This window comes from Pelodiscus sinensis, chromosome 6, assembly GCF_052426305.1.
Source record: "Pelodiscus sinensis isolate ZL-2025 chromosome 6, ASM5242630v1, whole genome shotgun sequence".
In the NCBI taxonomy this organism is placed as follows: Eukaryota; Metazoa; Chordata; order Testudines; family Trionychidae; genus Pelodiscus; species Pelodiscus sinensis.
In genome coordinates this window covers 29,872,330-29,899,058 of record NC_143057.1, presented here as the reverse complement: position 1 = coordinate 29,899,058, position 26,729 = coordinate 29,872,330, and the positions used below count along the sequence as shown (strand labels likewise).

The following is a 26,729-nucleotide window of genomic DNA, read 5'->3' as shown; positions in this document are numbered from 1 at the left end:
TTAACTTGGGGGAAGAGGCCTGGGGTGCCTCTATTTCAGTGGTTCTCAAACTTTTTGGCCTGTGAACCACCTGGCTCAATGTAAACTTTCTGCGAACCACCAGTTGCTAATGGATACTCACTGTTAATTATATAATTATGCTTGAGCCATTTTGCTAGTGCTGCAGCTAGTGAGAATAGTTTAATTTAAATTATTAAACAGATTAAGTGTTTTAACTTTTTTTAGTTAATCAAACTTCATTTTAACTAAAGTAAAATATTAATTTATGATCAACTATCAAGGCTGTTCCCCACTGTGGCATGACGAATGCAGGTGTTGGGGGCTCACAAGAGCACTCCAAAACCTTGCCTCTACAGGCTCTGATACAAAAACTCTCCCCCCAGAATCCTAATACCCAGATTTTCAGGAATCTGCTGCCACCATTAAGTGCTTTTTAACCCATGAACAGGGGTGGACACTTGAAACCAACCCCTGGGTACCTCAAGCTCTTTTTCCCCGAAAGAGTTTGAAAAAGAAAAGAGAAAAACAAGCTGCAGACTGTGGTAGTCGACCCCTCAGTCAGGCATGCAGATATGCACAGACAGAGCTTCCAGAACACAAACATCAACCAATACCAGTTAATTAGAAAAAATAAACAATTATTTATTATCAGAACAAAACTACACTTGCAAGCATAGTAAAGTGGCTAGATGGAAAGATATAGATACTTAGGGAAATTGATATAGATACTTAGGGAAAGTCGCTGGGCTAAAAGCCTTGGTTACAAAAGAAAAAAAAAACAATTAACACCTCAGACATTATTTCCAAATCCCCAAACAGGGAAAACAACAAATCCTGATGGACTAGCTAAACTTTCCCTACTTACACATTGTAAGAAGTCTGTTCTTGGAGAAAGAAGTCTCTCCCATCTCCCTCAGCACTTGGAAGAAACTGCTCTGAATCTCAAACAAAGGACAGAGAGAGAAAACCCCTCTCTTCCAGTTTGAAAATCCTACCTGCATTGTTATTGGCTGACCACTCAATACCTGGCTAGGTACAGGAGGCATTAGTTAGCCCCTTAGTCACTGGGTGCTGGTTAGCACTCCTGATTATGACACCAACACAAAAGGTTTCAGTGTTTTCTTTATGGCAGCAGTGCGGAATCTTTTTTGGGTTGGGGGCCACTGGCCCACATTAAAATCAGCTGGGGACCACACAAGTGAGAAGCAAAAAAACTCCTCCAAAAACCCCCAACCCTCACTGCTCTGGCATCCCAGTTCCACAGGGTGAGGGGATACTTTTGCATAGCTTTTTCCACAAAAATGTTGCAGTCTAGACCTAGCCTCAGAAAGGGGTAGGGTCCAACAGCTGGAATCTAAACTCTACTATCCCTACATTAAGTAGGAAGTAGTGCTGGGAGAATGACTAGAACTCTGCTACTTTGGCACAGCTGTGAACCTCTCCCAGCCAAAGAAATCATATCAATCTGCCGTGCATACATGCCTTCCACACAGAGCAGTGCACCAAGAACCACTTGATCTACAGTTCCCCTCGCTCTGGTGTCCTTGTCCAAATAGAGCAGCAAATCACCATTTTGAGGCTCCTTTCATGTAGCTGGGCTGTCATTTTGGAATTGGGCTGGAGGAGGGTATAAGGGGAGATGTGTGATCATTCAAAGGAAGCAGAGAGGTGTCTTGAGAATTAATCTGCAGTGTCCTGTCCCATTCCCATATACCCCCTCTGATGCCAACCAGCTCACCATCAGAAGAAACAGACATTCAGCCCTGTTTGGAGTTTCTTACTGGGACGGAGAGGAGGATTCTGAGCTGCAGCAGGGTGGAGGCAGGAACAGCAAGAGTGGAAAAGGAGGCTAAGCACTATGAGCATGTCTACACTAGGAAATAATTTTTGAAATAACTAAATTAGAAATAACTCCTGAAATCACAACATCAAAATAGTGTCCCTGTTATGAGGGAGCCTCAGAATTAGTCTGAGGCAGGCTCCATTATTGTGGACGCACTTCTTTCACTTAGACCCCAGGAAGCACTGGGGTGTAATAACTTCAAATAATTCAGGGGAGTATTTATTTCAAAATAGCATCAGCAGAGCATCCATACTAACGCTATTTCGAAATAACTATACTGAAATAAGTGCTATTCCTCACGGAAAGCAGGAGTACAGATTTTGAAATAACTAGCCCGTTATTTTGAAATAATGGGCTTAGTGGTGTGGACACTCCACTTATTTCGAAATAAGGGGGGTTATTGTGACCAGGACTATGAGGAAAGGAGTATATTGCAAGAAAGAGGGGTAATCTCTGCTCACTTTCAATAGACCCAAGTCCGAGCTGTGCCACTGAAATCAATGGGCCTGCTTTTGTAGTGTAAGCTGCCATTTAAACTGAATCCGTATGGCAGTCTAACCCTGGGTGAGAAAGTAACAACCTTCAGTAATCAGGGCTAGGGTCAAGGCATTGTTACACTTGGGCCCCTCCCTGTCACACAAATGTAATGTAGCCTAACCCGCATGCTATCTTCAGGCAGGAGGCAGAGACCCTAGAGCAGCGGTGCTTGAACAGGGGTACTCAGAGGTGTTCCATGGGCTACAGTAACTCATCTAAATATTTGCCAAGTTTTACAACAGGATACATAAAAAACTCAAGTAAAGTCAGGAAAAACTAAGTTTCATAGAGATAGTGACTTAGAATTACAGAATTAAAAGAGATCTTAAGAGGTCATCAAGTTCAGCCCCATGCACTCATGGCAGGACCAAGTACCATCTCTAGCTCACCCCTGACAGGTATTTGTCTAACCTGCTCTTAAATATCTCCAGTGATGGAGATTCCACAACCTCCCTAAGTAATTTATTACAGTATTTAACCACTGTGACAGTTAGGAAGTTTTTCCTAATGTCCAACCTAAACCTCCCTTGCTGCAATTTAACCCCATTGCTTCTTGTCCTATCATTATCAGCTAAGGAGAATAATTTTTTCTCCCTTCTCCTTGTAACACACTCTAATTACTTGAAAACTGTTATGTCCCCTCTCAGTCTTCTGTTTTCCAGACTAAACAAACCCAATTATTTCAATCTGCCCTCATAGGTTATGTTTCTAGATCGTTAATAATTTTTTTGGCTCCTGTCTGGACCTTTTCCAATTTATATACATCTTTCTTGAAATGCATCACCCAGAACTAGACACATTATTCCAGTTGAGTAGAGTGGAAGAATTGTTTCTCATGTCTTGTTTATGTAGGTTCTCTTTACTATAGGAGCTTCTGACTTTTACTGGGAGGATCCTTGGTGCTGCAATCTAGCCCTAGAGACTACAACTCCCATGATGGCTTGGGAAAACAGAGAAACTGTTGCTTTTCTCCAGGCAGAAGTAATTGATGGCACTTCTGCTATTTTCACACTTTCTGTTACTGCTTTTCCCTCTTCATTTAGTAATGGGCCTACCCTGTCCTTGGTTGTCTTCTTGCTTCTAATATATTTATAGATTTTTTTTTACCCTGTATGCGTCTAGTTATTTTCAGCTCATTCTGTGCCTTGGCCTTTCTAATTTTCCCTCTTTGTACTTGTGTTATTTGTTTAAATTCATTGTTTATAATTTGACCTAGTTTCTACTTTCTGCTCCCTTTTGAATTTTAGATCATTCAAAATCTCCTGGTTAAGCCAAGGTGGTCTCTTGCCACACTGTCTGGCTGTGTCTAGACTGGCCAGTTTTTCCGGAAAATCAGCCACTTTTCTGGAAAAACTTGCCAGCTGTCTCTACTGGCCCATTGAATTTCCGCAAAAGCACTGACTTCCTATTGTAAGAAATCAGTGCTTTTTGCGGAAATACTATGCTGCTCCCGTTCGGGCAAAAGTCCCTTTTGCGCAAAAGGGCCAGTGTAGACAGCTCAGATTTGTTTTCCACAAGAAAGCCCCGATTGCGAAAATGGCTATCGGGGCTTTTTTGAGGAAAAGTGCATCTACATTGGCCCAGGACGCTTTTCTGCAAAAAGTGCTTTTGCGGAAAAGCGTCCGTGCCAATCTAGACGCTCTGTTCCGAAAATGCTTTTAACGGAAAATTTTTCCATTAAAAGCATTTCCGGAAAATCATGCCAGTCTAGACGTAGCCTCTATGTTTTCTATGCAGTGGAATAGTTTGTTTTTGTGGCCTTAATAATGTCCTTTTGAAAAACTGCTTTTTTCAATTGATTTTTCTGAGACTTGCTTCCCATGGGATCTTGCCTACCAATTCCCTGAGTTTGCTAAAGTCTGTGGTCTTGAAATCCATTAGTTATTTTGCTATTCTCCCTCCTACCATTCCTTAGAATCATGAATTCTTAACATTTCACGATCACTTTTACTCAATCTGCCTTCCATTTTCAAATTCTCAACTAATTCCTCCTTATTTGTTAAAATGAAATCTAGAACAGCCTCCCCCCAGTCACTTTCTCCATCTTTTGAAATCAAAATCAAAATCTCCAATGCATTCTAAGAACTTGTTGGATACTCTGTGCCCCACTGTGTTATTTTCCCAGCAGATGTCTGGATAGTTGAAGTCCCCCCCGCCCCCCATCACCACCAAGTCCTGGATGATTTTGTTAGTTGTATATACTGCTGCCTGTGCACTGAAATGTAAGTCCAATACTTGTATTCTATTAGATTAATTTTCTAATTATACTGTAAAAAGGAGAATGTCAGCCATTTCTCAGTGAGTGTGCCCTGACGCATATGAAGTTTTGTGTTTGTCAGCACATAGTTTTGCAGTGAGGTGAAACTTGGGCTGGGCAAGGCAAATCAGCCTCTGACAGTGGTACATTCAGCTGCAAAGATGGATGGCCACTGCCCCTAGAGAACTATTTGCCGCCCCCCTTTGCTTTTGGAACGCATCTGCCCACTGGCTGCTCCGGAGCCCCGCGGGCTCTAGTCCCACCTCGCGGGGGCTGCGTGGGAGCGGCGCTGGGGGGGCGGAGCCTCGCCCTTGGCTCCTCCCCTCCGCTGGAGCCTGCCGCTTCCCGGCCTCGACGTGCCGATGACGCGGCGGTGACGCGCCGGGGGGCCCCTGGGCACAGGCCTGTGGAGCCCAGCGCCGCGAGCCGGCCCCCGAGCCGCGCAGGGAGCCGGGCGCGGCGCAGCCAGGCAGCGCAGGGACCGGACTCTGTCCCCGCCCCGCCGCGCTCCCGGCGCGGGGCAGCGCGTCCCGCAGGAAGGAGCTGGCGGAGCGAGGGGCCAGGAAAGGCAGCGGCGGGTGAGTGCGCATCGCGACAGCCAACTTCTCTGCGCCCCGCCGGATGCCCCGCCGGGCAGGTCTGTGCATTCGGAGAGTAGTAGCGAGGTACCGTGCGTGCGAGCCGTGGGTGCCTCTGTGTGTGGTTTGTAAGTGCTTCCGGACAGAGACCTTCAACAGAACAAAAACCACCCGGATTTTTTTGGGTCCCCCTTTGTAATTGCAACGATTTGCTTTTAGGCTCTCGCTGCAGAGTGAGGGAGAGGAGAAGTGTTTCTGCTAAGCAGGGAAGGCCTGGCCTCCTCTTTCGGATGGTGTATATATTGTAGTTCGTTGGAATCTAGTCTGTCTTGTCCATAAATAATACCCCCAACAAATACCTTATGGACCCTGCATATGTAGGAATCTGTCTTCCTCTTTCTGCTTATCGCGCCGCAGGAAGGATGATAGCATAACTGTTGGCCTTGAAATGGAAAAAATTGAAGCTTAATTGTGTGGTGGTATTTTAATCTTCCAATTTGCTGGTCTGATTTGTTTGTAAATAGCTTACTTTGGAAGCAAATATTTCCTTCAGCTATGGGTTTATGGATTAATACTTATTATTTTCAGGAGATACCTTTTCATCTGCAGTTGTGTATTACTGAGGTGACTAATTGGCAAACCAAAATGATCAAGCAGCAATTTCTTATTCTCGCTGTCTAAAACGGGAAATGGATTGTGCTATCCCTGGTATTAGTAAATATTAGGTGTCACAAAAGGCCTTTCTTTGTGAGTTGCTGAGCAGAGTGTTCAGGAATAACTAGAGAAAATTGTGCTGGTGACTCTGGCTTCATAATTGGTTTTGAACAGATTAGCGATCGGTAAGTTTTCTGACGTCTTGAGGGTTGTGTCAAGCTTTCTCCCCTCCCACTTTCAACCATCAGATTTAATGCATATGCATGTGTTGCAAATATAAATATATATTATCTATTAGGAAAAGTAGTGAAAGAGAAGTGGATCTACAGGGAGAGGAAGAGGACAGATTCTGACAGATAACATTGACTGGCTTCCTTACCTGCCCTATCTGCCTGGTAATTGCAATGTGTGTGTGCTGCCGTGGTCAGAGTTAAGCTCTGTCTCCTCTCCTCTCCACTTCCCTACTTTGGATAATGGGACAGTATTGTGAAGAGCAGGTAGAAATACAAGCATTGCCATAATGGATTGGAACAAATAGTCTATCCTGATTTTGGTGGTAACTTGTACTAGTTGATTCCGAGGAAGTTTTAACCCAGTCCCCTGTAATGGATCACTACAGAGGAACCTCCTTAGTAACTGGAATGAAGGACTACTGACTCTAGTCAGTAGTCTGTGGCAGAGAAGGAGTGGGAAGGTATTTTATTGCTGAACTGTTTTCATGGCTTTTTCATTTTTATATAAATACCAGTGACAAAACAGAGGGAAGTAGTGGTTGGGAAGGGAAATTCTAATCAGCAGGGAGCTTATAAAGTTGCAATAGAGGGGCTAGCATTCTCCATAGATACATTAGATTGCTGTGTAGATCAGTACAAGGGAAAATAAAAGGTGGTGAATGCTGTTGCTCTTGCTCCTCCTTACTTGCTGCCATTAGAAGAGTGATGGATAGAATAATGGAGGACTTAAAATATGTTCTGTGGAATAGCTGCTCTCAAATGAGATGGAAAAAACTGTTAGGTACAACCATAGAGTATGACAAAAAGGAAGTTACTTGTGTGCTAGCAGCTGTACTGTTTCTTTACTCATTTGTCTGTCAGGATAGTTATTGAAAGTTTTCACTATCATTCTCTGAGCTGTATATCTAAGTCTGGGGGTATATGACACATTTTTACAATAAACAGTCACACAACTAAAAAGAAGCATTCATGGGGCTTATGGTTATGATTGAACTGATTTCAGTGGACTCTGTGGGTGCAAGGTTTCCACCCACATGATTCTCACCAGGGCTAGAGAGGCTACTCATGTGAGTCAGACAAGCAGGATTGGGCTCAGCGTTTCAATTCAGGATCACGTTTGTATTTCTCCCATTAGATTTACATTGGTTCAGACATAATTAAATTATAGAAAGGTGAGCTAGAGAAGATTTATCAAATATCTGGGAGTAACATTTTGTAGATTATTCCATTAAGTGTATTTGTATCTTCAGAAATGTTAAATGCAAAACTAAATCAAATAAAAATGCTGCAATTTACAGATACTACAGTATATACAGTACTTTCACCTGAAGGTTTTTAGAATGTGTATTTTATGTAAAATAACAGCATTTTGTTACATAAGAATGGCCATACTGGGTCAGACCAGAGGTCCATTTAGCCGTATCCTGTCTGCAGATAGTGACCAATGCCAGGTGCCCCAGAGGGAGGAATCACAACAGATAATCCTCGTGATCCCTCCCCTGTCACCCACCTCCAGAGAAACAGAGGCTAGGGACACTATTTCTACCCATCCTGGCTAATAGCCTAACCTCCATTAATCTATCTAGCTCTTTTTTTAACCCAGTTAAAGTTCTAGCCTTCACCACTTCCTCTGGCAAGGAGTTCTGCAGGTTGACTGTGCACTGAGTGAAGAAAAACTTCCTTTTGTTTGTTTTAAGCCTGCTGCCTATTAATATCTTTTGGTGACCTTTAGTTCTTGTATTGTGGGAATAAGTAAATAACTTTTCTTTATTCACTTTTTCCATACCAGTCATGATTTTATAGACCTCTGTCATATCCCCTCTTAATCTCCTCTTTTCTAAGCTGAAAAGTCCAAGTCTTTTTAATTTCTCTTCATATGGAACCCATTCCAAACCCCTAATCATTTTTGTGGCCCTTGTTTTGTTGGATGATATAATATTCCACAGAGCATCTTAGGTCCTTCATCATTGAGGCAAATGGGAGTTATCATATCATTGATCCGTTATAGTCTGACAGTCTGTTACTTACAATGGTCAGTATGTGGTTGATGCTGAAAAGAAAGGTGGTGCCCCCAACCCCTCCATATTGAAGTTGTTCATTTACGCAGTGCTTAACATGAGGGGCTATGTTATGTTGCAGATGAATAATGTAAACATGGAACCTAGGAATACACAATACAGCAACCTAGGAATGCAATGTCACATTAAATTAGTTGTCAGTCTGACTAGTGTTGTTCTACAGTGTATCAGATGCTTCAGAGGAAGGTACAAGGAACTTTGTAGCAGACAACGATAACTTTCTGGGAAGAAGGGTGGTTGTTTTATGTACTGTAGCATGAAGAGTTAGTTCCCTTATAATTTTATCCTATCTAGATGTACTTTTAGATGTATACATGTCTTATTCTTTTAAAATCCTACTAAGTTCTTGGCAGCTATGATCTTGTGGTAATGAGTTCCACAGACTAATATATACTATATTAAAAAAATCATTGATCAGTTTTGAATGTGTTTTTAAGTTTCATGGAGTGTTCTTTGTATTGTGAAAGAAGGAGAATAAGAACATCCAATGTACTTAATTATTATTTTTGTTATTAATTTTTACTGGTCTCCTCTCTAAACAGTCCCAGTATCTTCAGTGCCGGTCCATATCTCTGATGCTCTTCTATTTTTTTTTTTTTTTTTTTTTTTGAGATAGGATGTTACAGAATTCTAGATAAGTATATACCAATGCTATATTTTCAGGTCTCTTTTTTATGCAGCCTGACATTTTGTTTTCTGCTTTCTTTCTTAAGCAGTAAGCTGTGTAGTGCCACAGTGGTTGGACTGTTTCTCTGCTATACAAATTTTTCTCTCATGTTTAGCATTCCAGTGGTCTGGAAAAAGGGTGAACAATTTCTCATAGATCTTCCCATCCTGTAGTATAGTTCTTTTGCCTGAGTGTGCACAGTTAATATAGAACCTAGCAGTATGGATGGATAGTTGAAATGATTTCTTCCTGTATTAATTACTGTGTACTTACTGGCATAGAATTTTACTTGCCCCTGTGCTGTTCATTTGCCTGGGAACTCTTGTTCCATGGTCTTTTCTTGTCTTTTAACTGAAATGATTGTCATCTGCAATTTTTGCCAGTTTGCTTTTCACTCTTTTTCAGATCACTAAAAAGTGTCTTAAAAAATACCAGTCCCATATAGGACACTGGACCACCCTGCTGTTAACCTTTTGCTGTGCGGAAAATGGATCATTCAGGTCCCAATCCTGCAAACATTTATACTCATGCATAAGTGTTTGGAGTTTCTAATCCATGAAAGTACTTTCTCTTATTCTCATGATTACTTGGTTACCTTAAGAATTTCTGGAGTTAGATTTTTGGTAAATATTTTTTGAAAATGCAATAAAATTATTCTAGTTAGTTCTCCTTTATCCAATATATTGTTGACATGTTCAAAGAATTATTATAGATTTTAGGGTCACGCTATCCTTTCACAGGTGATGCACTGGTTTATCTGTATCATATTGTGGCCACCTCAATTTGTTATAATTTTATTTCTAATTATTGGTTCAGCCAGTCTTCCTTGTACTTAAGGAATAATATCGAGCTCTTATATAATGCTTTTCATTAGTAGATTTCCAAGTGCTTTACAAGTAGGTCAGTAGCATTCCTATTTTACAGATGAGGAAAACTGAGGCACAGACTAGTAAAGCGCCTTGCCCAAAGTTCTACAGCAGACCAGTGGAGAGCCAGATACAGAATCCCTGTCTCCTGAGTCCTGGTTCAGTGTACTATCCACATGTCAGTGGAACTGAGTTGTGGCAATATTTATATTTGTGAACTCAATGAGATTTGAGTAAAGCTATTAACATGCATAAGTTTTGAAGGATCTGCTCGTTAGACTTTACTGCCCTAAAAGATAGCATAGCAGATAGAGATTTGTTTAAAGGATTAATGAAGAACATTGTTTTGGGCTAGAAAGCAGTTTGTGAGATGACTGTTATGTAGTACAGGTTGGCTCTCCCTGGTCCGGCACCCTGGGGACTTGAGTGGTCCCAAACAAGAGTTTGCCAGACCATGGGGAGGTCAGGCCTTGAGCCCCTCCTGCTGCTGGTCCTAGCCAATGCGCTGCCCCTCGCCTGCCTGCTCAGTTCCTGTTTTCTTAGCCAGGAGGGCTCCCAGCCCTGCTCTGTCTGGTGGGGCTCCCTGCCCCTGACAGCTAGCTCCATGCCCCCAGATAGTGGGGCTTCACTACCAGCTGATAGGCTTCTGGCTGCTGGCTCCACTCCAGCTGTTGGCCAGTGGGGGGTTTCCTGCCCCTAGGCCACTAGCTCTGCAAGCTGCCAGCTGCCAGACCAGTTCTACTCCCAGCCACTGGCTAGGGCTCTCTTTCCAGGGGTTCTCTGTTCCAGTAACAGCCATGGTCCAGTCAGACTACAGATGTTGCTGGATGAGAGAATCCCGGACCAGAGAGGTTCAACCTGTATAATTTTATTGTTCAGAAACAGGCTAAACAAATCTGAGAGAGAAACATTTGTGGGTTTTTTATTTATTCACAGTCTATATTTTAAAGGGGCACTAGCAAAATAAAAATAACTTAATACCATTTTTGTTGGCCTAAATTTGACACCATAAATATTGAAACTAAGATCATCTTTAAAAATTCAAATTTAAATCTTGTGCAGTACATTTTAAATTTATGCTCTGCATTAATTTGGATCATGAAATAAACTGGTTGCTTTCACTTTGTTTACTGTAAGTTTCATTTTGTATTTCTTGTGCATTACTACCCTCCTGGTTTGTAGCACTGCGTGGGGAATGTTTACAGATGAAATGGAATTGTTTTAAATGACTAATCAAGATAGATGTTAGACACTGAATCTTGCATCTATATTACTCAGCTGACCTTCTGAGGCCTCATTCCTGCAACTGCATCTAGGCAGGAAGCCCATTGAATTCCGTGGGATGCTATGAAGACCATGGGACTAGATCCAACCAGGGCCTAAGGTGATATCTCAGATACTAATATAGATTAGCCAGTTAGTCAATTTTTACTGTTAATGAAAGAGAATTTTAAAATGGATAATTGGAAAACAGCTGCTGAGTGTTCACTGAGAAGAGTTCCAAGGTGAATTAAATAGATGTTGGGGAAGAGACAGAGTCAAATGAAGCATAAACACAAATGTATATTTTCTGAAAGATTTTTGTCCATCAAAGGCTCTCAAGGATCTAGCATTTTGAGTAAACTTCACTTTCAGAATTATCTGCAGAAGAAAAATTAGCAAAACAAGATCCAAGTGACACATGTACTGTTATGTATGGTGTGGTTGGTCATCAGTTTTTTGTTTTTTTTTAAATAGGGTTAAATTACTGTTGTAGAAAAGAAGATAACCAGTAAAATTGTTTTTCTGCCAGGAGTTTCCTGATCTAGAGAATTCTGAGCACTGGCCCAAATTCCGATGAATAATGAGGAATGCCCTTGAGTGTTTAGAACTGTACCTGCAAAATGTATTGGTGTTGTACTATGGTGTTGTTGATTTTGTAAAATATAAATGGTTAAAAGGGACGCTGGGTCTCCAGCTCCTTCCATTCTGCATCATGGAACTGCGGAGCACAAGAAAGGTTACACACTACTGAAAGCTCATAAAGAGACGTGGAAGATGACCTATTGCATTCTTGTCTTTGACATCCTTGTCTGAGTCTTTTGGGGGGGGGGGGGAAGAGATAGCAGTTCTCAAACTGTGGGGAAAGCCCCCAAAGTGGGTCACAGCCCCATTTTAATGGGGTCGCCAGGGCTGGTTAGCGGTGCCAGTACCGGAGCCGAAGCCCAAGCCTAACCACCAAAGCCCAAGGGCTTAAAATCTGAGCAGCGTGGCTAAGTTATGGATCCCCTGTCTGGGGCTGAAGTGATGGGGCTTTGGTCCCCTGCTGGGGCAGTGGGGCTCAGGCTTCAGTCCTCCCCTCTCTGGGGTTGTGTAGTAATTTTTATTGTCAGTAGGAGGTCACAGTGCAATGAAGTTTGAGAACCCCTGAATTGGAGCCAGGGAGCAGCTATTGTGTATGGCATGGCCTCCTCATTTATCAGATTTCTCCCAAATGTCTACTCCAGTTCTCTACAAAAACAAAGAAGGCAAAACTTCATATTCCTTGTTAATCTAAGGGTGGGAAAACTGACATGAAATGAACTTCAAATAAATCAAACATTTCTCAAATTGACTTTTTATATCAGAGAGAAGCAAAAAGGCACAAACCCAAATAGTTTTCTACTCTGCAGACTCCTGTGCGTGCTGTTGAGAAGGGTTTCTCACCGTGAGAGTTATCAGATGTATAAACTGTCTTTCAAAATAGCTTTGAACAAACTGTCATTTTTAATATTACACCAGGGAGTGGCACTTTTGAAATAATGTGTGGTATTGGCAATGCACAGTCTGTTTTTTCTTTTGCCCCTTGAGCAATCAGTGTAATTTAATATACCATGCAATATGTAAACCAAGTATTGTTTAGTATATTGAGGCAAGAGCAGTCCCACTCCTGGGACCCAGACCCCTGTTCAGTCCACAGTCTAGGTACTGCAGCACGGGTCCCACTTCTCCTTGCCAGGGTTTGGGCTTCTGTATTTTGGCTAAAAAGAGCATTGGGCAGGTGCTCCCTGGTCAGCCTGAGCTGGGTAAACAGTCTTCCCCAGCTACCAGCTGGACTTTCAGGCTACCGGGAGGGAAGGGAGCCCAAAGGCTCCTTGTTGGAGCTCATCACCCCCAACCTTGCTGTCTCTAGCAATGCTATCATTCCTCTTTTCAGTTTTTCTGGTTCTTTTCTTATCTGTTATACTCTCCCACTTTGTCCCCCTTTCTCCAGCAGGGAGGGCTTTTTAAAAGGCTCAATGGCATCCTCAAGAGAGATCAGCTGGCCCTAATTGATGTATAGGAGCCCTGTCTCTGCTGCTCCCACTCTTTCCATGATAACCCCAGGTCAGCTGCTCCTCCTTGCTCTGAAGTAACCCTCTCCTAATTAGCCAGGGCTGTTGCTGCTTTTTAGAGCTGCCTTTCTCTCTTTCTCTCACTCTCACTCACTCTCTAAACTATCCCTCTGGCCTGTCCCTGTCACAATATAATTAAATTATTAAAGCTAATGTGGATGGTGTGTATGTTATGGGGAGACTGCACTGTGCATTACTTCAAGTGTCAGGGGGTAGCTGAGTTAGTCTGTACAGAAAAAAACCAACAAATGGTCCAGTAGACTATAAAGTGCTAACAAAACATGTAGATGGTATCATGAACTTTTGTGGGCACAGCCCACTTCTTCAGGTGACCCAAGTTACCGAAGAAGTGGGCTGTGCCCACGAAACCTCACGATACCATCTACATGTTTTGTTAGTCTTTAAAGTGCTACCAGACCATTTCTTTAAGGTTTGTTTTAAAAACAATGGGTCATATTCTCAACTGTGAAAGCAGTTGCACTGTTACTGGCATAAACCCAGTGTAAGGAAGTGAAAATCTAGTTTGAGATTAATCAAGAGTATTTCTATTGAAATTAATTATGTTAAACTGGAGTGAGAGTAGAATCGGTCTAAAATGTGTTTTTTGGGGGTGGGAATGGTGGTGTCCGCACTTCTCCAATTCTTTTCTCTAAATCACTTCTCCAAATTTCTAAGTCACTAGCAGTGCTGTTAGTGAGTCTGTTTTTCTCACTGATTGTGGACTTACCTATTGAATCCAAAAATATTTATTTTTTTAAACATGAGAAACAATTTTGGTTTTTTATTAATTTATAATAAAAATAAAGCAAGTATATGAAGATTCTGTGAGCTTCAGTATAGGGAAGAGTAGATATTGGAACAACATGGAAAGTGTTTGAATAGCTATAATATTTAGAGACTTAAGTTAATAATGTACTATTGACTTATCTACATAATGGCATTCTTGAAAATAAAATTGGCATCCTAATCCCATTCATGATCCTTAATATAGGATAGTTCCAGCTGACATTAGAAGGACATTTCAGTTGGAAAAGAAAGCTTCAAAACAGGATGGTTAAACATCAATTATTATTTTAGAAATTTGGATTTTTAATTCTGATTTTAAAAAAATCAATAATATACTAAATTTCTCATTTCTCATAACAATTACAATTAAATTTCATCACAAACATGCTCTACGTACACTTAGGGTTGCCAGGTGTCCGGTATTGAACCGGACAGTCTGATATTTTCGCCTTCTGTCCAGTAAAATATTCAGAAAATACTGGACACCTAAAATGTCCAGTACTTTTTTATTTTTTCCCAGCCAGGAGGCGAAATTGCAGGGCTGTCCGGCTCAATATGAAGGCAGAGGGGCGGGAATTACTAATCTCCCACTCTACCAAGGCAGCTAAAATCCCTGCAGACTGGGAGGCCTTGGAGCAGCCTGGGGCATTGGGGCGCCGCTCCCAGGGTGTCTCTTACCTGCCCCCCAAGCGCTGTCCAGCCTGGGGTTGGGGCAGGGGGCTGGGCTGGGCAGGGCCTGGCCAGGCTGGGGGCGCTGCCCTGGAAGAGGCTCCTGGAGAGCAGCGGGACTGGCCTTGCCGGAGATTCCCCCTTCTGGCTGCAGCCCGGGTTCCAGGGCCCTGCAGCAGCCCCTGCTGGGACTCAGGGATCAGGCCTGGAGCCTGGCCCCAGAGTCCCCACAAGCAGCGGTGGCGAGTTGCTTCCTGCAGCCGGGTCAGAGCCAGCGATCGCTCCCCCTGCACCTGCTGGGTCAGTGGGACTCCCAGCCACAGCTCCCGTCCCCAGCGCTTCCTGGGTCCTAGCAAGCTCAGGGCAGGGGAGGGGACTCCTTGCCCAGGGTTGGAGCGGTTCCCAGCCAGGGGACAGGTTGGCAGAATTTTTGGTGGTGCCTAGAATGGGTCCAAGACTGCCCCCCCCCCACCTGCCTAAGACTGTGGGAGGGAGTTTGGGTGCAGGATCTGGGCTGAGGCAGGAGACTGGGGTGGGAACTTGGGGGCAGGAGGGGATGCAGGTTCTGTGACCTTGGGGGATTTTCAGCAAAGACAGTGTATTCATAAAAATGTATGTAACCCCCCCTAATATTTAACTGGAAAGCCCCCCCCCCCCCCACACACACAAAAGGACCCTGAGAGTTAAGCAAAAAACCCCAAACCCCCACCTTGGCCCCTTTAAACATGGCATGGTGAGGCTTTTTGGCTCGCCATCTTGCCTCCCTGAGCTGCTCCCCTGCAATTTTAAAGGGGCCACGGTGTTGCTTAACAACTCTCGGGGTCCTTTTCGTTGAGGGGGAAAAAACTTTTTCCTGGCGTATTTTTTGTTTGGTTTGTTTTTGTTTTTGTTTTGGTATTTTTTCTGAAACCATCTGGCAACCCTACATACACTTCCAGTCTCAAAAAATGAATTAATGACTCGAGTCTGTCCAGCCTAACTAGTAGCTCTTGATACTTGAAAATTCTGAGCTTCCAGTTTCTGTTTCTCAGCAAACTAAAAAGTAACATGTGCAAAGAAAGACACAGGGTGGATAGGGTTGTTTTTGTTCTTTGCTTATGTAGTGGTGGACCTTGTCCAAGCACAGAAGAGGAGTTAGTTGAGACATTGATTTAAAGACAGAAAAACAATATATAGGAAGGGGCAGTGGATTGGACTGGAAAGGAAAAGGAAAGACGTTATTCTGCAAACACAGAGCTTCCTATATCCCCCCACACTTTTACCTCAGAAAAACTGTCATGGCTTCTGGATGTAAGAGACCCTATCTGGGAATACTTTGAAGAAATTCATTCCCTGGGTAAAAAAGAAAAACATGTAAGCAGTGCCAGAAGATGCTGGCCTAGTTGCAAGTATGAAATATCATAAGGAAAACTGCTTATTGAGAGAAAATGATGTAGATCAAGGGTGGGCAATAATTTTTACAGGAAGACCACTTAATGAATTTTGGTATGTGGTCATGCGCTGGCTCCAGCCCTGGAAGGATCCTGAGGTAAAAGGGGCAGGGCTGGGGACTAGCCTTCCTCTAGAATTGTCTGGGGCCAAAGGCTTTGAATTAAAAACATGGCAAAGGGCTTTGTTGCTTTGGCCAGTAGCGCCGCTATTGGGAGCCATTAGCCATTTAAATAAGATTTTACTGCCTGAGCCACAGCCTGGAAATTCATGTGCATGTGCAGCAGCATATACATAGAGAGCAGCCAGATGCAGTCTGTGGGCTGCATCAAAGTGTTAGGCAGGCCGGATCCAGCCCCCAGTCGGCATCTTGCCCAGCACTGATGTAGATGAAGATGTGGCTATGGCTGAGTGGATCAATTGGTTTGTAACTTAAATTATTCACTTTGCAATTCATCATTTTTCGAGACTGTATGGCTGCGTCTAGACTGGCATGAGTTTGCGCAAATACTTTTAACAGAAAAGTTTTTCCGTTGAAAGTATTTGCGCAAGAGAGCGTCTATACTGGCATGTGCCTCGGCGCAAAAGGTTTTTTTTCTTGCGCAAGAAATTAATGTTGCTGTCTACGCTGGCCCTCTTGCGCAAGAATACTTGCACAAGAGGGCTTATCCCTGAGCGGAGCATCATAGTATTTGTGTAAGAACCACTGATCTTGTACATTACAAAGTCAGTGTTCTTGAGCAAATAATCGCGGCCAGTGTAGACAGGTGGCAAGATTTTGTGCACAAAATCATGTCAATCTAGACGCAGCCTTTGCCTTTTAGTATAAGTATGATTTGATAAGTAAATTCCCAAGCTGTTTGCTATGTCAGATGTTACTAGATCTCGAAAGAAAAAGTTTAGCTTAGCTAATCCTTATAGCTTGTTTAATTAGTTAACTGGGTTTAGAATCACTCAAGTATACAGTACAGAAAGCTGCAGTAAGAGAAATCTAGAGTATTTTCCTTAGCATAATTCATCTTTTCCAGGGGAATGCCGTTTTATATTTGTTTTGTCAAAAAACAGAAGTGCCAGTGAGTTCAATGGGGCTTACTCCAAATTTAAGCTTACTCCAAATCTTAGCTTAAATCGCTTTGATTTAAATTAATCTACCCTGCTTTAAAATAAAAAATTCTGGAGCTTTGTATTACTTGAAATCTCTGCTACAGATTGCACATGAGAGTTCATTAAAAATCAGATATGTCCAAACAAATTTCAACATCATTTTTGTCATCATTTGTTTATTGTTTTTCCTTTTTAGAGGATACTTTTCAGAAGGCCATGTCTAAAGCTTGTTCAGTCAGAGATGCTGCAACTAGGGATGTTACATTATGGGTAATTGACTAATCGAATAGTCAATGCATTTTGCACTGACTATTCAACTAGTCAAAAGGGTGTCTCCACCTTTGAAGTGTAGCAACAACCCTAGGGCTGTTGCTACACTTTAAAGGTAAAAGCCTCATGTGGAGTCTGGGGTCATCTGAGGACTCCCTGCTGACCCCGGGTTCCATGCAGTGCTGCCGCTTTGAAGAGCTGCGGAAGCCCACTCCCAGCATTTCAAAGCTGCAGAGCCACACGGCGCCCGGGATCAGCTGGGGAGTCCCCAGCTGATCCCGGGCTCCTTGTGGTGCTGCTGCTTTGAAACTTCGTGTAAGCCCAGCATCTGGCGTTGCTTTGATTTGTCATCCTGTAATCCATATGTCCCTGAGTGGAATTCTTTAGGAGGAACTTACCAAGATGGGGGGCACTACAGATATCAAAGCATTGTGTTGAGGAGATATGGTACAGTGGCAAGCACCTGTCTTTCTGCACTGACAGTGGTTCTCCCGGGGAAAAAGAAGAGCATGTTTCCCTTGAGACAGGATGAGTGAAAATGGGTAATTGAATCGGATTTTTAAATTCAGTACATTTTTTTCTTTAAAAAAACAAAACGGTTCAAAATTAGAAATCACTTGGACCCTCAAGCTCTTTTACCGCAAGAGAGCTTGGGGAAAAAAAAGAGAAAACAAGCTGCAGTCTCTGGAAGCTGGCCTCTCAGTCTTAGGCATGCATACACACAGACCTGTGTCTTCTTCCAGGACACAAGACTTAAATCATCAAATTAAAAAAGGTGATGTTATTAACAAAACAAAAAGATATACTTGATAAGCATACTTGGTTGGTAGGTGTTACAGAGCAACTGAGTAAAGCAAATTAAATCAGAGAACATCTCTGGGTACAACTTAGGAAGTGAATAGGGGAGGAAAGGCATGGATTCACACAGAGAAGCTTAACCAAACAACCAAAACAAAGAAAAATACCCTGATTGTGACTAAACATACATTCCTTTCTGCTCATGATCCGTGCTGATCTGCACTTCAAGGCCCAGTTCACTCCCATCATGCACAGTATTCCTTGTAGATATGGTAATTCTGAAGACTGCATGTTGCTCCCTCCAGCCCTTATCTTAGAAGTCATGCAAAGAGAAACAGTGGCAATTCAATTCAAATTTCACCTGTCTTTCCCATTGATTTTCCTGGCTTTCTGCTATCACCTCTGCTAGCTATCTGAGTTTAACCTGCCTGCTACCTGAGTCACTGTGTGCGGCCAGCAGTTCTCCTATCCATCACAATAGGGTGAACAGATCTGCATGCAGTACTCAGGATGTGGGTATACAATGACTTTATATTAGAGGTAATATGGTATTTTCTGTCTTATTATCTATTCCTTTCCTAATGATTTCCAATAGTCTGTTAGTTTTTTAGTTTTTAGACTGCCACTGCACATTGAGCAGATGTTTTCAGGGAACTATCCACAATGATTCCAAGATATCTTTCTTGAGTAGGAAACAGCCAGTTTAGGCCCCATCATTTTTGTAGGTATATTTTTCCATGTTCATTACTTTGCATTTATCAACACTGAATTCCATCTGCCCTTGTGTTGCCTAGTCACCCAGTTCTGTGAGATCCCTTTGTAACTCTTTGCAGTCAGCTCTGGACTTAACTATTTTGAGTAATTTTGTCCTATTTGCAAATTTTGCCGTCTCACTATTTACCCCCTTTTTCAAGAACATTTATAAGTTGTATAGTACTGGTCCAAATTCAAATCCCAGGAGCACAAGGATCATTGCTACTCTTTGAACTCCCCCTCCCCCCAATCTTTTAAGTACCTGGCAATGTTTCCATTATGATCTAACAATCTTTCAGTTACTTGAATGATAAGTCTTTTGTCATTCTTAATTATCTGCCTCCCTCTTTTTATAACAAATTCCCTGCCTCAAAGGCAAAGCTGCAAGCAGCTCATACTCTGTTGCATTTAAGAACTGTCTCTGGAGCCAGGGCATGCAGTGTTTAAGCAGACCTCAAGTATGAAATCCAGGGTTTCAAACTTTGTGGGGGAAGCGGGTTATTGTCCTCCTGTCCTCCCCCAAATGGCATCCTTGGTGAGAGCATGAAATCTGCTTGTTCTAAAACCTCGAAGATCATGGTAATCAGAAACCGATAAATTCAGTTCACTAACTGTTGACAGTACTTCCTTTAATACATCATTTAATTTTAAATGCAGAACATGGTTTGGTAAATTTGTTTTTTTTTTCCTATGTGTGTGGCACATGTAAGGTTGTTTTATTTAACTAATAAACTATTTTTACAATGCTGGTTTTCTCCTTTTATAATTGAATTCCAAATGTAGCTTGACACAAATCATGGTTAAAAAAATTAGTTATCAAATAAATAGCTGTATCTTTCATTATTTTCTAACAAAGGAGCAAAAATTTAGAATCTGAATAAATGTAAGTTAAAGTTTTAAATAAAAGTGTGTGGATATATTATATGCTTAAGAAATCAACCATTTTTAATAATGAACAGCCAATATGAATCAAATTTTCTTTAGAGAAATAACAAAAAAAAAGTACAAATGCAAAAATCAATTATTTAAATCAAGGTTTCCTTCTTGCTCTTTAAAATTTACAATTAAACTTGATGATGTAAATCACTTTCATTTCGGTTAATGTACCCTGCCTTGAAATCAGTAGAAGATTTTCACCCTTTTGCACTTGTTAAACCAGGGTAGTGTCTGGCTCATATTATGTATTTTGGCTGGCTTCAGCCATATTACCAAACTGGCTTTTTTAAAAGCAGTTTCCAAATTGTGGTTCAAAAATCCTTCCCAGTGGTGCACAATGAGTTGGACCAGCCCAATGGTTTTTATGCCCAAACCACACGCTAGACACTTTCCAGGCATTATAATGGAGCTGGTACTACAGACTCCTAGAAGAATCTGTCTCCTGCATCAGCTCCTTTCTTCCCACACCTTATGTCTCACTGGAGCCAGGATGAGCTGCATCAGATAGAGGAGCAAGGGCAAGGAACAGGGCTCAGCAGGACTATGGAAGAGAAGTGGTTCAGAGGTGGGCTTATCAGTAGGCAGAGAGCAGGAATGGAGACAGTTTATTTAAAAAGAAGTGGGTTGTGCCCATGAAAGCTCATGATACCATACATGTTTTGTTAGTCTTTAAGGGGCTACTGGACTGTTTGTTGTTTTTTAAGTTTTTCCTGTTAGAGTCTAACTCGGCTACCTCTTTGAAGTTTATTTAAAGGCTCTTTTGTTCCTATCCTTCCAACAGCTGCCTCTGTGGCGCCTAGATCCCTACACTTTGCCAGTGACTCATTTCTTTTCTTCAGTCCTGCTGAGCTCCTGTTGCTGCCTCTGGGTACTCACCAGAGCTTGGCTCCCCTACAGTCCTTCCCATTTAATAGAGGGGCTACCAGCTGCAGCAGTTGACTTTCATGTACCCTACACACTCCCATATACAATCAGCTCCCAGGACTACTTTTCTTCCTTTGCCAGGGGCTGGGTCTCCTCCTGAAAGGGAGGATGGTAAGCTCCAGATCCCCTCCAGATCAACCTGCTCAAGGGTGACAGCTCAGCATCCGCTTCTTGAGAGGCAGAAGTGTGTTACTACTTCACATCTCTGTAGCCAAGCAATGAGGCCATTGAGGGGAAAAATAGAAAGGAAAAAGGTGACAGCAGAATAAATAAAGCACAGCTATTGTTCTACAGGTTGAGCCTTTGTCCAGCACATTCTAATCCGGCAATATCTGTGGTCTGACATGATTTTAGTTAGCCAGGTGTCCACTTATCATGGGTGTGCCCAGGTTTCCTGCAGTCCCATAAAGTTTGTTTATAGCTACCAGTTCTGTCTTTCAGTGTTCTGTGCTGTTATTTAGCTCTAATTTACCCCCTAAATGTTTTCTAAGAGCCCAGTAAGCAGTGCAAGTGCTGGTAATGGTGCTAGACAATATTGACCTCCTGTGGTTTTGCAAATTCTCTGGTTCAGCACCGATCCAGAAAAACTGATTGTAATTGCGGGGAGGTAAGCAAAATTGAATTACAGTGGGGAAAAAAATCTCTTTTATTATGAGGGAGGTTGATTATGAGGGGAGATCAGAATTCATTTTGATGTGTGGGGGATGATAAGAATTGATGTTGCCTGGAAGGGAATGTGATTGGGAGGGGTGGCTGCTACAGGTTAAATCTCTAAAATCTGGGACACTCTGGTTTGGCAACATCAGTGTTCTGGCAGGATTTATCGTTCAGCAGGATCAAAGATGTTGTTGGAGCAGATAACCCCGGTTGGCCAGGTTCAGGGGCTGGCCTGGCAATGAGGAGCACAGACTGGTGGCAGTGGGGCTAGCATGGAGGAGATCACAGGCGGTGTGTAGTGCAGCCCAGTTTGGGACAAGGGCAGTAGAGCCGGTGCCCGGGAGCACAGCACCATCCAGTGAGGGCTGGGAGCACAGCCCTGCCCGGGCTGAAAGCAGTGGAGCCAGCAAACAGAAGCACAGCCCCAGCCAACAGGGGAAGGGAGGATAATCCCGTCTGGGCTGGAGGCGGCAGGGCAGTGCCCAGGAGCGCAGCCCTGGCCAGGCCAGCACAGTGGGAAGTGGTGCCCCAGCCTGGCTGTACGCAGCAGGGCCGGAGTCTGGGAGAGCAACCGGACTGGTACAGTGGGTGGTGAGGCGCACGGCCCTGGCAGGGGTGGGGGGCTGGTGGCGGAACCTTCCCTGGTCCGTCAAACTCCTGTGGTTCGGGACCACTTAGGTCACAAGGGTGCTGGACCAGGGAGGTCCCACCTAGTTGATTTAGGGGGAAACTGATTTTTTTGAGTGGAAGGAGGTGGCAGATAGGGTGAAAATATTTTAAGAAGGGAGGAGTAGAAGAGCTCTGCAGGGCAGAAGACAGAAAATAGGAGAGGGAAGAAAAGAGCAAAACAAACGACAGTCATTGCGTTAATTAATATAAACAGTACATATTTGAATGCTAGAGGGCTAATGTAAAATTGTATCTCTGAGCATTCTTGAGAAGTTGGGGCAGCGGTGGGTTCATGCTGTGAAAATCCCTGTTTTGTAACTTGAGTACAGACAGTTGGTAATTAAGAATATAATTTACACGTCTAGATCTTTGAGGCATGGACAGTCCTAGTGAGTACAGTGCCTACCTAGAACAGTGGGTTCCCACCTCACTGACGACTCTATCCCTTTCTATAGTACAAATTATTTAACACACATATCACACTATGATTTCTTTCTGAATGCAAACAGATCCTAACTGCAGTTATTATGTTGTTCATACATGCAGTTAAAAAATCCTGATTATTCTTCACTTACCAGCAGGTTTCTTGTTTACTTATGTGAAAAATAAGCAGAACTGTTTATATAAAGTTTTAGGACCGTGTCTGTTTTTAATAATGTGCAAATTTATGCAAATAAGTGTATTCAAATTAGCAATGCTTTCTTTTTGCTTTGCTACTTCTGCTGCATTTCAACAGCAGAGATACGTAGAGCTCTGCAGATCTGTGGATATCCACAGTTCATTTTTGCATATGCAGCTGTGGCTACACATTTTGTATCTAAACGCTGCAAATTTGCGGATATTTGCATATCCACAGGTATCATAGATCATTTTTGCAGAGACAGATGTGCATACCAATTTTGTATCTGCACAGAGAGAAAATTAGTTTTTCAGTCAGTTTCTGTTGCCTCTCCTTTGTGTTTTACATATGAAAGCTCATGATCCTGTATGTTTTTGTTATTTTCTAAAGTGCCACAGGACTACTCATAGTTTATTTTTGTAATCCAGTATTTACTTTCTAAGTTTTTACTTCTTTATTTATGTTTAGAACACTATAATGAGAGGAACCTTTTGGGCTTATTCATTGTATCTCGTTATTGGTGCAGTTGAATTATTCAACTAATTCACTATTTTTTCTCTTTTTCCCCCTTCCCTCCCTCTCCCCCCCGCCTTTCCTTATTTATTCTTGGATCTGGACTTTTAATACTCCATTCATCTGAAGAAATGGGTTCTTCCCACAAAAGCTCAGGATACCATCTATACGTTTTGTTAATCTTTAAGGTGCTGCTAGGCTATTCGATGCTGAATAATGTGTGTCTTCGTATGAGAGGTCAAATCTAGACATAAACATATTATGAGGGCTTGACAAATTATGTAATCTACTCACCTGTGGCGAGTAGATTACAAGCCGGCACAGCTGGCGCTGTGCGATCTGCGCATGCGCAGCTCGCAGAACCGTGTGGCTGGCGAGCGGGGTTCGCCACCGCTTGGTGAGCTCTGCATATTATAAAAAAAATCAATACACTCCGGGTCTCATCTCTTCTGTGGCCTTTAATCCATGTCTGGGGTAGTGAAATATGCAGTCTTTCAAAGATTGAGTGAAGTATGAGCAAAATAAGCAATAGGCTAATTTTAGTTCTTCTTGTTCTGAAACATCTGCAAAGTCTTCACAGAATCAACCTGGCCGATTCCCTGAATACTGTCACTGCAATATGCCTGATGAAATTTCATAATGTGCTTACAGCCATATTTAAAGTGTTAAATGATGTGTAGACAGTAGGGATGTAAAATGCTGTTTAATTGGCTAAACGCAGTGCTGACACCACGTTTGACTCATTAAAGGGAGGTAAGTGGGGGAACCCCTCCCCGCCCATTGGGTTCGGGCTAGAGTGACCTCCACCTCAGGGAAGGACTACTCCATCCTGGTGGCTCCCAGGCTCGACATAGGGGGCCACTGATGCAGCTCACAGCCTCCCCTGTAGGGGCCGCCACTGCAGCTCCTGTCCCCACCTCCACAGGGGCTGTCACAGCTGCTGCTGGCAACCTCCACGTAGAGGGGCTTGCTGCTGGGCTGCTCCCGGGTACCATTTAAACATTACCCGATAAGCACTACCTGTTAATGGCAATGCTTACTGGGTAGCCGTTTAACCAATTACCCATTAACATGCCTAGTACAAAGCAGTGAGAGAGGTGACAGGTCAGCCTTTACAGATTTTAAATGTGTGTGGATATCAGCTCATTAATTTGTCTTTCCATATTTTGCTCTTTCATTCTGGCTGTCATGACAAAGAAAAGCAAAATTCTGACCTTCATATTTAGTTTGAAGATAGTGGAGCTTCACTGCTTTGTACAATATAATTATCATAGTAACCCTCAGAAGAAATGTACAGTACCTATACAGTTCATTAACAGTTAATGAACTATTTAGCCTGTACAAAACATTTGAAGAAAGTGAGCTCTGTTCATTGTACAGAAGAAAATAAAAGACTTAATAATCTGGTGATCTTGACCATTTCTCGCTATGTTGACAGAAACAGGAATAATATAGTGCACATCAAACTTAATGTTGGATTGAGAGAGCACTAATTTCTGGAGGAGTTGCAAGAACTCTGGCCACAAATAATGTAGCATTGGAAAAGTCTATCAAGTCTTCACAGAGACAAGGTGAGAGAGGCAATATCTTTTATTGTCCAACTTGTATGTGCGAAAGAGACAAGTTTGCAGGCTACTCTGAACTGTTTTTCAGAAAGGCATGCAGAGTAAAAACAAAAACACCCACGTGTCTTCTTTCTCTTTATTCTGCCTGTTAATGTTTTAGTTTCATTTGTCATCTCTTCCTCTGACCCTCTCATGTTCTGAAAAGGATACTGGGTACCAAGGAAACCCACTCCCCTTTATTTCTTGTTTCTGCTGTGTGAAGTATACATGTGCATCTTTCTCAAATAGTTGATAGCTGAAATACAGGTATTTGACTATGTGCAAGTGTCCAGTATCTTTCAGTGTCCCGTAGTCACCACAGTCTATCTCAACAAAGAGAAATCCAAACTATAATTATAGCCGAGCAAATATAGAAAAATACCATATCCCTATTTCCAAATGGAAAGTTGGTAATAAATGTAGCATCTGGGCATATTATAAAACCTAAAGTTTATTGTTCTTGTAGTTGTCATGTTTGTTTTTGCTTGTTTTGGGAGGGGGAGAGATTTCAGTATACAGTGGGAAAATAGTATAATCATTGAAAATGATGGGCCTTTACCCCAGAATCATGACTCAAAGTGCTCTTGAACTTTGGGAAAAGTCTGGATCTGAACTTCGAAGCTCTGAACCATCCCCAATAAACAAACGTGTACAGTCATCTTCACTTGAAAGAGGAATGAGTAACTGTGGTGGTAGTCTTCATGAATGACATACTCTTAAATTGGCATAGTTTTCTTAGAATACTACTTTTGTTATTTGAATGGTATGTAATTTTATGCAAATGTTTCCTCTCTAAAAGTTAATCTCTCATGATGGCCTTACCTCTTACAGATACTTTTTCTTTGTCTCTTGTTTTACTTTATGGTCATGACAAAATCTTTGTCTTAATAATCTGTACTTTTAATTGGTTGCTTCTAAATGGGGATTTGATGGCCCTTTCACAATAAAATATTTCAGGGCATCTGTCTTAGAAGTTGCTTGTAGCAAACAAATTGCTTTTGAATGATACAAATACAAAATGTAAGAGATTTGTCTTCTAAAATGTCTGTTCAATAGATTGGATATTATTTCAAACAAACTAACAAAAAGAGTAATTTTGGGAAACCCTGACCTGAGGAAGGGTGGCAAGAGAGAGAAACAAGGAGAGGAATTTGGAAAGAAGAAACTGTCCAGTAAGGGCCTTTCAAGCAGGGAAATTTTGGCAGTACAATACAAAGAAGAAAAGGGAAAGGAACAGGATGGAGGAGGAAGCTAAAACCAGCAGAAAAAGACTGGGTGTGGGCCAGTTGCTGTGAGTAATTGTCTGGCATGCTGACGAACTAGAGACTCAGGTGATATGTTGTCTGAAGTGGCTGCCTCAGGGTAGACCTCATAATGTAATTAGATTTCACCAAACCAGTAACAGCTGCAAACTCTTGGATGGTTTTAGCAGTCTTACTGTGGAGTCACAACCAGTCCCTTTAGACTTTCAACCCTGTCTTGCCACTCAGGTATACTGGACTTGTGATAAAATGTCATATACAGGGATTGGCAAATATGCTCGCCCACTTGCCCGTGGTGAGTAGATTTTGGCAGCTGGCGAGCTGTGACGGGGTGCAGGCGCCCCGCGGTGGCGAGGGTGACCCGCCCCGCACTTCAACGGCGCCGATCCCCGTGCTGCATGGCCAGCGTGGCATTCTGACAGCAGTCTGCGCCACTTATTTCTGTGTGGCTGCCCAACTGAGCGGCGTGCAGGGGGGGCTGAGTCCTGGGACAGGAGCCGGAAGCGGGGGCTGGGCCACATGCAGGGCCGTACGTGGGCGTAGGGTGGGGCCAGAGTGTGCGTGCATCCCTGACGTTGGGAAGAGGCGTCGGTGCAAGAGAGCGCCGCATTCAAAAGGAGAGCAGCGGAGGAAGGCAGAGGGGAGAGGAGACGGAGGAGAGAGGGGAGAAC

The 26,729-nt window shown here is 42.7% G+C and overlaps 1 protein-coding gene across 3 annotated transcripts in view; it reads left to right on the top strand.

Annotated features, from left to right (window-relative positions):
• The first annotated feature begins 5,013 nt into the window (after positions 1-5,013).
• The window catches only part of JAK2 (Janus kinase 2), a 137,336-nt gene continuing 115,620 nt past the window's right edge, over positions 5,014-26,729 (top strand). Inside the window, exons 1-2 of one of the 3 annotated variants that reach the window (XM_075931627.2) lie at positions 5,014-5,215; positions 24,631-24,763. The gene's annotated coding sequence lies outside the window, so the exon portion shown is untranslated. Of the gene's footprint in view, positions 5,275-24,630; positions 24,764-26,729 lie in introns of all 3 variants that reach the window. The other 2 variants (XM_006115137.4, XM_006115140.5) reach the window with 2 other exon arrangements.